The following is a 14,437-nucleotide window of genomic DNA, read 5'->3' on the forward strand; positions in this document are numbered from 1 at the left end:
AGTAACAGCACTCAGTGGCAGCAGTGACAGTAATGAATAGGAAGAGTGGTACTTGCACTCCCGAGTGTCCCTCTTTCATACAGTATCCAAGTTTCTCGTGCAATGAAGGGTATCGCTCTCTGGTCCACGAGTGTGAAAAGTCAAATAAAGAAAAGCGTCCCCCCCACCGGGGAGACGTCCCCTTAGTGCACAGCTTTTGTATCCAAATGAATGGAGCCATCACTTAAATAGATTCAAACGAAAAATGAGTTTTGATGTTTTCATCAGTAAGGATTTATTTAATCATCCTTGTAAATTCTTTTTGTAGACAAATGGACTTGTAAATCTGTTCCATACAGCAAAACATGTGGTAAATGAATCCTGGAATCCCAATGAATCAAACCCAATGCATTTCGGGCTGGTTTAGCCCTTTATCAAAGCTGTGCACTAAGGGGACGTCTCCCTGGTGGGGGTTAGGGGGACGCTTTTCTTTAGCAGTGACAGTTATACATTAACAGTGGCTTCATAGCAGGCTCTAAACATATGCCCTAAGGGCTGACAGAAAGTCTCTCATCTACTGGTGACGTGCGCTACACATCCATTGTACTGCATTGGAGTGAATTTTACCTGGAGCGCCCCTAAATTTCTTAAGACGTCACACGTTGAGGTATTCGCTTTTCTAGTGTTGTTTGCCTCAGAATAGCAAAACTGCACATGTCCTCATGTTAAAGGTTCCCACGTCAGACATATAACAAATTGAGATCTCTTCCCCCCAAACTTCTCCTTCTGTCTCCCCAATCATCTAGAACAGTGAAACTAATGCGGCCCTCCTTACCTTTACATGACACCTGGTTGAACAGCAGCACTAGACTTCTGTTGACTTTCAAAGCACTAATACCCTAAAGATAAAAAATAAATGGGAAGCATTTATTTACAAACTGATGTAAAACAAAAGTACAGAAGCTATCCTGCACCACTTAACTTTTAGAACACTTTAATTTTTAAAGACATCTTGCAACAAATGTCTACAAATATGTTAACCTCTCTTCAGAAACTCAAAAAGTGTATTTCATTAGCCTACAAAAGTGTTTCATTTTAGTACATCAGACAATAAAAGTGCAATACGAATTTTTTTAAGAGACAGTTTTCAAACATGAATTTAGAAACATTCATGCCTCCTCCCTCTACCCTGACAACAATGCCAATAGGCAAAGGGAAATAAAACAGTTGCCAAGGATCACACAGTTGGGGCAAGTGTGCAAGCTGACATTGATCCCAGGTGCAACTCATCCACTAGATGTACATATGCCATTTTCCCAATGCCCACCTTACACCTTCCATGCCCTGACCGCCACCATGTTGGCAATAATGCGGCCCACTGTCACTCCACAGATGAACTTTTTGGCCCCTGGGAAAATGCTGGTGATTATCCTTTATCTGTAACATAGAATGTCCGAGGGTCCATAGAACAGTTAACAAGCATTGCAAAGCACATCTGTATTTTACGCCAACAGTGTATTCCCATCTGGGTTGAGCCATAATAGGATCTTTCTGTACGCTGCTGGCAGGCTGGACGACCCAGCAATGTAACTCTGGTGCCAATTTGGAAGTTGAGGAGGGAGCTCGGGAGAGTAGGAGGAAGCAGTAGCTGGATGAGTCACGAACAGGAAGATCTTCAGGACAGTATGCTCTTATATGGCTAGGTACTTTATTTTAGAACCCAAAGGCTTCTGGTGCTGTAAAACCATAAGTAATCCAACTTCAGATGATGAACACAGCAATGTTCCTGTCTGTGGAATATGTGGTACTATGAGTTATTTTGACAGATTTGCACCTATCACATTCTATGCTTCTTAAAACAAAGCTCCTGTATATCTTGCTAGCAGAATACATATCTTTCAAAAAGGACAACCTGCCAATGAAAACTTGTATTTGATACCCTGTGCAAACAACCCTTTGTCAATTCAATTTAAAGCTTTATTCGACATTTGTCATAAAAGCATCCATCCTAACCCTATACAATAAATACTAAAACTAAAAACCTTTTTTTTTTAAATGCATATTAAACAAGTGACAGTCGAATACTTCATACAAATAAAATTTATACAAAATTCATTTCAATTAATAAAAAAGATTAAAATTCAGTAGGAAAACATTTAAAGCATGGCAACCAGACTTCATTATGTTACATTTAACAGTAATGTACGGGTGCGAATTACCCAGGACCAAGCAAGAAATGTTGCCACCGCAATCACGAATGGTGTGGAGCAGTCAGATTCTAATATTCTCAGTGCTGTCGATTGGCTGCGAGTTCCAATATTTAGGCAAACTGGTTTTAACCATTTACGCCTTGGGCTTGCATATAAAGGGCAACAGAACAATAGGTGGGAAATGTGCTCTATTTGATCTTTGCAGTGATGACAACGTTCATCCCACATCGGGGACCAATGTTTCTTAAAGGCATTCACTGGAAGTGTTCCAACACGGAATTGAAAATATAATTTCCGGTCATACGGGCGTTCAATTATGTCCCAATAAAGTTCGCACAATGGGAACATTTTAATGTCCAGAAAGCGAGATGACAAGTTGGATACAGATCTTTTGCAATACATTGATGAATACACCGTCTCCCAATACATTTCTTTCAGTTTTGCTTTCGAGGGAAAGCAAGTTACATCCGTGTTGCCCCATAAATAATCCAGTTTTAACTTTACAAGTAGGCCCCGCAATTCTTTTAACCATACAATACAATGAAAACGATCACTCTAACAACATCTGACAAGGCATTGACATAGTGACTTAGCTCTGGGGTCACCATCAGGCGCCTCCAATACAACAGTGGCCGTAGCCGGGCTATGTCCTCAATATTATTCCTGCCGAGGTCCAGCTTTAATGGGATTATGGGTGTGCTTTGGGGGGCCATTACAAGCCCTCGTAAAAATCTATTTCCTGCCCGCCCCAAATCTCCTAGATTTGAAAAACCCCAGAGTTCGGAACCATATAAGCAGGCGCTCAATACTTTCATTTTATAAATTTCAAGGGCACAGTTTATAGGTTTTGTCAGCGAGGTTCTATGTTTGAGGGCGACTACGCCTGCAAGCTGACTAAACTTTAGTATTGCCGTGTTGATATGAGATTTCCATTTCATATCACCCTGTAGAATAATTCCTAGGTAGGAAAAAGCATCAACTTTCTCAAGTGGAGTACCCTTGTACGTTATCGCACCTTTAAACGTGGACTGGTGGTTGAGGCACATAAATTTGGTCTTGGTGGTATTCAGTTCAAGGCCCCGACTATCGCAAAATTCACCAAAGGCATCAACCACTTTTTGAAGACCACTCGGTGTACGTGAAAGTAAAAGAGTATCGTCCGCAAACATTAAGACGGGGACATGTGAGCCTGCTATGGTTGGGGCATCGCTTGGGAGTTTATTTAAATAGTCAACAATGCCATTTATATAAATTGAGAATAAAGTTGGCGCCAGGACACACCCTTGCCTCATCCCTCGCTCCACCGGAAAGGGCTCAGTCACTTCTCCCTGTTTGCCCCACCTAATTTTTGCAAAATTGTTTTCATGGAGACGCACTAGCAAGGTGAGGAGTTCTTGGCTTAGGCCTACATCAGCCATAGTCTGCCACAGTTTTTCTCTTGGGACCAGGTCAAAGGCAGCTTTTAAATCCACAAAGACCGCATACAATGTGCCTTTTTTTAATGTGACGTTTCTCCAATAAATGGCTATAAAGTAAAAAACTTGGTCAACACTGCTGGTCAAGGGGCGGAACCCTGCTTGGTATGGTGACAATATATTCTTTTCGTCAATCCATTGTTGCAGTTTGTTCTGTACTAAGCGCCCCATGAGTTTTTGCGCTGTGTCAATAAGACTGATAGGCCTGTAGTTTTTTGCCTGGGTTTTGTCACCTTTTTTAAATATAGGGATGATTTCCGCTCCCTTCCATGAAGCGGGCACATCCCCTCCCATAGCCACTGCGTTAGCCAGCCACATGAAGTAAGTACACCATGAATTCCGGTCAGATAGGAACACATCTGCCGGTATTCCATCCATACCCGGTGCTTTTCCACCTGCTACACAATCCAAAGCCAAGTTAACATCTTTTTCATTAAATATTTGGTGTTTGAAAAAGACAGTTGGCGGGGGGGGATCAAAACTATGCAGTGGGTTGCGGGCATACTGCGGTTGGAAAAATTCAATCCATAAATTCTTTGCAACATGGTTTTGTGGTTGTGCAGCTACTCCTCCCCTATCCCATTTTACTATGGCCCAGAATAACTTGGAATCCTTGGCTGCGCAAGCCAGCTTCAGCTCGCGCCAGCATTCTTCATCCCAACGTTTCCTGGCATGTTTTTGGGTCAATCTGTAGCTGTCTCTCGCCTTCCTAACAGCTGTGGCATTCCCCGTTCTTAGTACATTGCTTAAATTATGTCGTGCCTGTCTACAGCTCTTATCATACCATCCCTGCCTTGGCTGTTCTTTTTTGACTCTGCTTAGGCATACAGTTTTAGTGAAGAAGGTTTGAAGTTTACAAAAGAGGTTTTTATGGGCCTCCATCATGTAGTTCTGAAAGTTTGGATTCTCGCAATGGGGCTCGATATTATTAATTTCCTCTATAACAACTTTCTTGAGGTCCTCTATTTTTGCTTCATCTTCTATCAACATTCTCCATTTCAAGTGGCGCTGGTTGTTTGAGCACACTACATCCTGCGTCACCCGCTCATTTTTGTTGACATATTCAGTTAACTTGTTGTAAGAGTGAAAGGTCAAACACAAGGGATTATGATCGCTTTCCATTCTTACTGTTACAACCATGTCTATCACTTTGCTCCAGGCCCTTACATCTACCAAAAGATAATCAATTCTGCTAGATGCACGGCCATTGTCAAATGTGTTGTTCCCTTTTAAATCAGAAGGTGTGCGCCCATTTACCGCTCTCAGGCCACTTGCTAGGCAGAGACTCTTTAGCTGAATTGCCACAGCACTCCATCTTTTAATGGCGGGGACCTCCAGCTGAGGTATTCCCCACTTCATGTCCTCCTCCTTGGACAAAATCCTATCCTCTTCACCCATGGGTTCGAAGGTGGAATTAAAGTCCCCACCCACAATAATGTGAGGTCGAAGAGTTAACTGTTGAACATCCTGTTCTAAAATTGTTACTACTTCTGAGGATTTGCCGCCACCAACCCCCCTAGCATAAACATTAAACAGAGCGAGTTCTTGGCCGCTGTCCCATCTAATGTTAATCGCTAGAATATCATTAGATGGTAAAGATCTTCGTGTTATTGAACAAATCAGTGACTGGCGAATCCAGGTTATTAAGCCTCCGGAGGGGCGTCCTAAGCGATTTCTGGTTGCTGGTATATAAAAATTTAAGTACCCCTGGCGGAAAACTGGGTTTATCGACCACGTTTCCTGTAGCATGATGATATCCTGCTGGTCAATAAAATCAACCCATTCTGTTGTAGGTATCTTATTCGCTATGCCTGCTATATTCCATGAGATAAGGGTTAACGGGGGTTCTCCTAAGTGTAGCCCTAGGTGGGCCATCTCCACGTCATTTTTAGCAGGGTCAACGTTTGTTATTTTACCGCCTTCCCATATTTCTTCTTTCTCTGTCGTTTCCCTATTTTTATCATATGAGTCTTTATCTGCCTCTCCAGAATGTGCAACTCGGGATTCCCTAAATCCTATTATCTGTGCATTAGAATGTTTGCATACAATGTTATCTGGCCTTCCATTAGTTTGCAGTCCCTGTGGTTTGAGTAACAAATGTTTGCATTCTGTGAGTCAATCGCATTCGTTTAAGTTAGATAGAGCCGAAAATCTGTTTTCCAGGTTCAACCCCCAGTCACAAATTTGACCATCCCTTGCCCTTCTACCACCCACAACTGACCACTTGGTCCTTATTACACTTGGCTTTGCCACTAGTCCTCTTCTGCTATAGAAGAAGTCCAGCGTGAGTGGTATTAATTCTGCGGTTCTACGCTGGGGGCGAGAATTGCTTGCACTGATTTGCACAGACTTTTAAAAAACTGTATAATATTTTAATTGGCGCAATTTTATGTTGTGTAATTATAGTTGGCCCGAGTGCAGGATCAAGCTAGCACCGAGGCGTGTTTCACTTACCCCCCATCCCGGCGTGGCCGATTAGGGGCTGACGACGCGGGACAGGGGCGCCATCTTGGAGGGAGGAAGGGTTGGCGGTCCAGTGGCAGGACGCCTCCCGCCCTCCCGGATATTTAAGGAGCAGCATTTGAAAGGCTCGCTGTACTCATTTACTCTCCCCTGAGGCAAAATAGCCGGGGGTTCTATTCTCTATCCCTTGCTATAAGCGCGCTGACACTGCGAGAATTGCTTGCACTGATTTGCACAGACTTTTAAAAAACTGTATAATATTTTAATTGGCGCAATTTTATGTTGTGTAATTATAGTTGGCCCGAGTGCAGGATCAAGCTAGCACCGAGGCGTGTTTCACTTACCCCCCATCCCGGCGTGGCCGATTAGGGGCTGACGACGCGGGACAGGGGCGCCATCTTGGAGGGAGGAAGGGTTGGCGGTCCAGTGGCAGGACGCCTCCCACCCTCCTCGGCAGGATATAAAATGATGGGGTCATTCCGTCCGCGCAGCGGGCGGGCGCAGCGGGCGCGCCGGCGGCGCGCCGAAGGCGCGCCAAAGGCGTGCCCGTCTGCGCCCGTCCGCGCCAGTCACGGGCCTAGGGCCACCCCCCCTGGCCAAACAGCTCAGGTAAGCCTCATTTCATACCCCTGTTCAGCACTGACCGATCTACGCCCACAAATCTCGGAAAACTGTATAAGACACAGCCCTGAGTCCCTGCTATCCAAAACTGTATTACACTGTAAACATTGTCAAACGTTTACTCCCATATTAAATACAAAAGCAGGTAGTGACAGCCTGAAACACACAAACCAAATCTTCACGCTGGCTCTGATTAATGTGCGTTCATTACCCAAGCACAGGCAAGAGGTAGCAGATGTACTCACCGATAGGAACATTGATATAATGTTCCTGACGGAGACATGGCTGGATAAAGCCTCTGACCCAGACCTCGTAATAGCTGTTCCACAGGGATACAAATGCTACAGACTAGATAGAATGGGAAAAAGAGGTGGTGGGGTTGCAATAATCGCCCGTGACTTTTTTAAAATCCGCACCACAGCTATACCTTCAAAGGCATGTGAAGCACTTCAATTTGATATTTATTTCACACCCTCGTATAATTTTAAAGGTATATTATTTTATAGAAGACCAGAAACCCGGGCAGATTTCCTGACAGAAATACTCACCATCTTAGAAACCTCAGGCATTGATAACTCGATAACCCTCCTAGGTGATTTCAATTTTCATTTGGAATGTGGCGAAGACAAGGATACTATATCCTTGCAATCTGAAATGGAGATCTTCGGTTTATCTCAGCTGGTGAAAGGACCCACCCATAATGCAGGCCATACCTTAGATGGTATCTTCAGGTATACACCCGTTACGACGCAACTTTTACTCCGCACTACCATTACAACGCGGGCATTACAACGCATGGCATTACAACGCATTGCGCTGGGGGGCGCTCTAGGATAAGAGGTAAGTTTAATTTACTATCCAACACCTTCCCTAGGGTCCACGGGGACTGGAGTTAGAATAGTAAATTATACTTACCACTATCCAGCACCCCAAAGCGCTATGCGTTGTAACGGTATTCGTTGTAAATACCGCGTTGTAATGGTACGCGGAGTAAAAGTATGCGTTGTAACGTCATACATCCGTATCTTCACCAACCTGGACAATATATTAATAACTGAGGTTTTACCCATGGCCTGGTCAGATCATCATCTGGTTTTGGCAACCATTCAAATTAACAAAGCCACAACCACCTTTATACCTCCTTTACAACATAGGTTCAAGGTCTGGAAAGATATCAGCATCCCCTGCTTCAAGGAGGCGCTACTAAAATCTACCCCCAAATGGGCAACTGACCCAGTTACTGTTATAGAACAATATCACACATGGGTAGGCCAGGCGGCAGACGAACTGGTACCTGAAAAAAGAATGTCCAGAAACAGAAGTTCCCCCTCGGCTCCTTGGTATACTGAAGAGCTTAGAAAACTGAAACAACAATGCAGAAATAAAGAAAGAATCTGGAGGAAGAAATATGATATTGAGGATAAGATAATGTACAAGGAAATCTTAACTCAATACAAACATCGAATTATAGAGACTAAAAAGAAGTTCTATACAGAGCAAATCGAAAATGCAAAAAACTCGAATAAAAAGCTTTTCGAAATAACTAAACATCTCACGGGATGTGCCCCAGATCTCAATCCTCCTTGCTCACAAGAGTTTTGCAACTCATTAGCAGCATTTTTCTTCACCAAAGTAAATGATATATTTTCAGCATTTAACCAAGGCGAAGATCAAGGGATTATGAAAACAAATATCCCCTCTTCAAGTAATACCTTCACCTGCTTTGCAGAGGTAACAAATGACAATGTCCTGGACATTGTGAAAACAATTAAATCCGGATCAGCTTTGGATCCATGCCCCCTAAACACCCTTCGGTCACTAATAGACGTTGTAATCCCTGCTATTACTCAAATGATCAATCTTATGTTTTGCACAGGAATCTTTCCCAACCAACTGAAAAAAACGCTACTTAAGCCACTTTTGAAGAAAGCAGGCCTGGATAAAGCAGAACTTAAAAATTATAGGCCTATAGCGAATCTACCTTTTATTGCTAAAGTAATTGAAAAGGCCATGAACATTCAACTTGCGGGATTCATCGAGCAACACCATCTGCTCGATGAAACTCAGTTCGGCTTCCGCAAGTTTCATGGGACGGAAACAGCCCTCATTAAGGCAGCTGACGACATCCGATTAATCAGAGATCAGGGCGGAACGGCACTACTCGTGCTCTTAGATCTCTCAGCTGCCTTCGACACGGTTGACCATAAGATCTTAGTCAACCGTGTCGAAATGATGGGCGTACAAGGCCTAGCAAAAGATCTAATAGCATCATTTCTGGCAGAGAGATCCCAGGCAGTCATACTGGGCCAATACGAATCTGCTGAACTATCATTACCATGTGGGGTACCTCAAGGTTCATCCCTTAGTCCGACACTATTTAATATCTATGTGTCGGACCTTGCTAACACCATCAAAGCACACGGGATGAACCTTACCTCATATGCGGATGATACTCAGCTGATATTGGCCGTCAGAAATGATGGGGAAACGGTAGCGGAAAATTTCAAGACAGGTATGCTGGCCATTGGAAAATGGATGGCAGCAAACTGCTTGAAATTAAATTCCGACAAAACTGAGGTGGTCACCTTTGGCCACCTCAGTCCCAGTTGGTCCCCTACTTGGTGGCCATCATCCTTCGGAGCAGTACCTGAACCGGTCACGAAGGTGAGAAACTTGGGTGTCATCTTCGATGATAACCTAAATTTCATGGCCCATGCCAATCAAACTGCCTCTAATGCCTTCTATAAACTACGATTGGTAAAGAAGATTATGCCTTTCCTCCCCACTAATGTGGGAAAGACATTGGTCAGCGCAATGGTCCTATCAGCACTGGACTACTGCAATGGCTTGTTTGCAAATGCCCAAGTTAAGACAATTAAGAAATTACAAACAATCCAAAATGCAGCAGCCAGACTTCTCCTCAATATTCCCAAATTCAAACCTATATCCGAATCCTTGAGAAGTCTCCACTGGTTACCTGTTAGGAACCGAATTAAATTTAAGACGTTATGTATCGTCTATAAGGCACTTCACCATCAAGCCCCTCAATTCCTGTGCGACCACCTTGTCCCGTACATTCCTAATCGAATGCTACGTTCTGCAGGACATAATGACCTGGTAGTGCCACGGACTAGATTGGTCAATTGGGGAGACAGACGTTTCCTAGCTGCCGCCCCAAGATTGTGGAACACGCTTCCACAGACAATAAGATCAAGCCCAAATTTACTGTCCTTCAGGAAGAAAGTAAAAACCTGGCTATTCAACCTCTGAAAACCTGTATAGATCAAATAGGAGGGTAACACAGTACAGCGCCGAGATGCCTGCGGGCAGTTGTTCGCGCTTAATAAATGCCAAAAATAAATAAATAAATAAATAGATTAAGCAGAATTTCCGATAAAACTTCTGGGCCCTTGAGGTTCAATACCACACAGTCCCCCGCAAATTTCTTAGGTTTATTCCCTATCCACTTTACTCGTCTTGCTGATACCAAGTCCTCTGACAACTTTAGTTTTCCCCAGGGAGAAATATGCATATTATTACTCAGCCATTGCAGGGCTTTATTCAACAAGGAGTCAGGTAGCTCGATCTGGCCTGAATTCAGGGGTGGAACATTTGCGAGAACAAGAATCAGAGGTGAAGCTTCAACGATTAGTTCCACAGGGCCTATTTCTATATTGTGTTCTGGATCTGTATTCTTCCTTGAAATTGCTGGGGAGCCAACGGCTACAGGGTTATCTGGTGGCATTGCAAGATTTAATCTAGTTAACTGAATGGGAGCTAATGCATCTACTATTCCCCCTGGTGGATTTACCATAGATTGCTTTTCATCAATTTTATCTGATACCAAACTCGGTATTTCCCCCACATTGTTGTTAGTAATTTTTAGGAGGGATTCCAGTTTACCAACTTTATCAGTGAGGTGGTCGATTTTTGACAGCAGCGGTTTAATTATCCGATTTAATTTAGTATCCAACATGCTCATAAGTTTTTTTAAAATGGCATCGTCCCAACCTGTACTGCTATTTTCTTCTCCCACTTTTCCTACTATGACACTCTTAGTCGGGGGGGTTGCAGGTCTTTTCCTATTGGACCGCAGGCCTTCTCTTTTAGAGTGAATCTTAGCATCCCCTCTCACTACTCTTGGGGCAGGAACAGGCACCAGTGGTGATGGAGAATCCTCGACTAACTCTAGATCATTTTGGAAAACCTCTATGTCATCCCCATGTGCTATATCTACATCAATGTCTGAATTTGGGACTGTAGAAGCATTTAGCAATGGATTTACATTATTTTGCTGGATAAATGAATCTATTTCAATTATTGGGTCAGAATCCATCGCATTCATGCCTAAATTCTCCCTTTGGGAAGATGTTGAGGAGGTACTAAGTCCCAGAGAAGACCTACGCTCGTTATTTATTTTTGCCACCACCTGCACTAAATAATTATCCATGGTGTTGGCGGGGGCAATAGGGGTTTTTTGTTTAGACATATATAAAGCTGGTATAAAACAAATTATTTGTATATCTGGCTAGTACCCCTTACCAAAGTTGTTGTAATCGTATTTATCCCAGGACAGTCAGTATAGGCGCCAAAATGCAATTTTCCCAGGGGGTCTGGTCCAGTCCAGTCGTGGACAGTCTTGGACTGTCTTAGACTGGCCCGCCCTTGTCCCTGGCTTCTCTCGGCGCCGACCGCGCGCGTACCGCGATGCGCGGTTCAGGACTCGCCTTTATCCCACCTGTGGGGGGCGTGACGGGGAGGCGGCTTCAGGCCCAGGTGTATTATGGGCGATGGTGTTCTAAGCCTCCTCAAGCACCACGTCACACCAGCTGCGAGCGTTTCCCGCAGAGCGGGAAACGCGAGAGGTGAAAGAACAGGCAGGCGATTTACAGCGGGCAGCAAAAGGTCAATTCAGCCCCGTGGTTTCTCCTCCGTCGAGATGTCCAGGGTGTCCAGGAAACAAAAGTAAGGTCTCCCCAGTTCCACTGTGAAAGGTCTCCTGAATGATGACAAGCGTGATGCAGGAGACAATGATTCCCAGCTGAACTCAAAATCCCATCATGCAACTGCCTTTGAAAACCAACGTTCTTTGTAAGGATCCAGGGGAAAAAGCTCTTTTATCCTCAGAGAAACCCCCCTCTCAGAATGGGTTTTTAAATATATTTAAACCTGCTTTCTTCTTTTACAGTGGCCACTTTAACAAACTCAGAAGAAACCCAGGAAAAACGCGATCAAAACTAAGTTACTCGCGTTTTGACCCAAACTCCACATAACGAGGTGGAGAAGCTACAAAAATGCAGGAAGCAGCACTAGACTCGTGTTTTACCAACCGGTAAAACACTAAATACTGCACAGAACTGCTTCGAAATGCTAGCAGTTCAAAAGGCAAGGTCCTGGGGCCCTATTACCAACCAAAAATGCCCCAAACAGAAGGTAGAAAAAATACCACGAAGCAAAGTCCCAAAAAGGTGCCGAATCTCCCAAGGAACCAAAGTAAAGTAAAGTCCACATTTATAAAGCACACAATCACCCGTAAGGGTCTCTAGGCGCTGGGGGCCGTCGGGAAGATTAAGCGAGCTATTGCCCAGAGTCCCATGGTGCTGGGTAGACCTGCCACCGGAGCTGGGGATTGAACCGTGGTCCCCAGATTCCAACGTCAGTGGCCCTGGCCACGGCGCCAACCAAGAGCTCCCAACCATAGCTGCCCTTTGTAGCAGCACACTTGTGTAGCCTTACTAAAGAGTTCACATTCTCAGCGCAACAAAGTAGAGAAACCATGAGCTACTGGCGTTTCAACTATGCCTGGACACACTTGCCGCAACATTAAACACAACACCATATTAACACTACGCTCACAGACCAGAAAACAAACAGATTTTTAACCCATACTAAAAATGCTAACAACTAAACTACAAGTCCCAGTGTAGTTGTTGGCTAACTGTGCAACATATGACATGACGTCATTTGTCAGCTATGCTTACCCGAGGTAGCACAGCAAGTAAGAACTCACCTGAACTCACCTGAGGTCAGTTCGACAGTCAGTTTCAGTGGCATGGTTGGAGGCAATGGGGGTGGGCTGGTTTGAGGCACTGGAGATGTAGTTAGAGACACAAGGGGGCGAGGTGACTCACCAGAGGAAACAACAAGCCAGCGGCAGAGCCATGGCCATAACACAGGCCCCCTCAGCCCTCGCGGTGCGGGGGGCCCTCACCCTCCAGAGTGCCCCGTCAGCACCGCACTTCTGCTGGGGAGCTCTAGATTGAGTCCGGAGGGGGCCCCTTCACTTAACCTGCAGGGGGGCCCCCTCAAGGTTCGTTATGCCACTGGGCAGAGCTACAATTTTGGCACTAATGTGTCTAGTGCGAATAAAAGAGCAAGAAAAACGAGCATTACGTTAGAGCACGACAGTATTCATTTATTAATTTATGAGGTATTTGATCATTCTTCAGACCTCCCTTGCCATTATTTTCCACACCGGGTGTTCATACACTAATCGCTTACCATTTTTTTGACACATGATTTTGAATGACACGTGTACGTGTAGATATGTCGGACAAGACATGGTGATTGTATTCTAGGACTCATAGGTGTCACACAATTATGAATACAGACGAATCAGGTGACTGGCTAATGCCGCTAATGTGGTATCACATAACATTGATGTATGAGCTCACAAGAGTATTCTTTTTTCTTTTAGATTGGCCCCTGAGGAAGGGACTGAAACGTCCCGAAATGCATCGGGCATTTAAATGAATCTTGTATTAAAATGTGTATGAGTTATGTAGTTAGAATAGTATTGTTTACATAATTAAGCATCACATTATTTAGTGAATATTTATTTATGTTCATGTTTTTGTTGTGTTCATGACGATACTTAAGACATGAAAAATAATAACTTCATTTATGTACAAATGATTGCCAGTGTTGACTGATCTTTCAAAACAAAACCTTGGTATTAAATTTGAGGTTTTGATCACAACCCAGCGAACAGTGCACAGTGCTTACAAGTTGCCCTGCTTATAATCGCATTTTTGGGTGTGAATAAAGCCATTCTGGCCACTTCCGACCACTTTGTCTTACTTTATTTAGTTAATATTTTATTTCTTGTATTGTGAACCTTTTTTTTCTCTCTCCGTCCTGAGGCTGCATTTCGGAACAGAAAAAAAAATCCTAAAAATACTTCCAATAAAAGCATTTTTTGGGGGGGATCTATTCGGCAGCCAGGGAGCGAATGAAGGAAAGGAGAGGAAAGAGAGGTTTATTCAAATCACCGTTTTCAAGAAAGAAGAAAAACGAAAGTAGTGCTTCAGTGGTAAACTCAAGAGGCGCTAATGCTATGATTACGTATGGTAATCCCCATTACTCTTAGTCCTACTCGTCCTCGACCCAGTCATCACTCATGAGGTATTCCACACGACAGGAAACAAAACAGGAAACGCTTTTAGGCTCCACCCCCCCTCCTGCCAGGTGCTATATCACTACCAACCACCAGAAGCACATCCTGACACACCAAGCAACAAAGGCCTGGACAGGGAGGGAGGGCGGGAAGTATGACTGGGTCGAGGACGAGTAGGACTAAGAGTAATGGGGATTACCATACGTAATCATAGCATTACCTCTACGTCCCTCGTCCTCGACCCAGTCATCACTCATGAGGCATACCAAAGCAACGCCCAAACAGGCCTTTGG

The 14,437-nt window shown here is 44.1% G+C and overlaps 1 protein-coding gene and 1 long non-coding RNA gene across 4 annotated transcripts in view; one reads left to right on the top strand and one right to left on the bottom strand.

Moving 5' to 3' along the window:
* Positions 1–14,437, top strand: part of RGS7BP (regulator of G protein signaling 7 binding protein) — an 887,794-nt gene that overhangs the window by 240,061 nt on the left and 633,296 nt on the right. The window lies entirely within an intron of this gene.
* Positions 1–14,437, bottom strand: part of LOC144819402 (uncharacterized) — a 179,483-nt gene that overhangs the window by 138,615 nt on the left and 26,431 nt on the right. For all 3 annotated transcript variants that reach the window (XR_013607347.1, XR_013607348.1, XR_013607346.1), the window contains exon 3: positions 815–878. This is a non-coding gene — a long non-coding RNA (uncharacterized LOC144819402). The remainder of the gene's footprint in view (positions 1–814; positions 879–14,437) is intronic.

The sequence above is a fragment of the Lissotriton helveticus genome, chromosome 2_1 (genome assembly GCF_964261635.1).
Source record: "Lissotriton helveticus chromosome 2_1, aLisHel1.1, whole genome shotgun sequence".
Classification (NCBI taxonomy): Eukaryota; Metazoa; Chordata; class Amphibia; order Caudata; family Salamandridae; genus Lissotriton; species Lissotriton helveticus.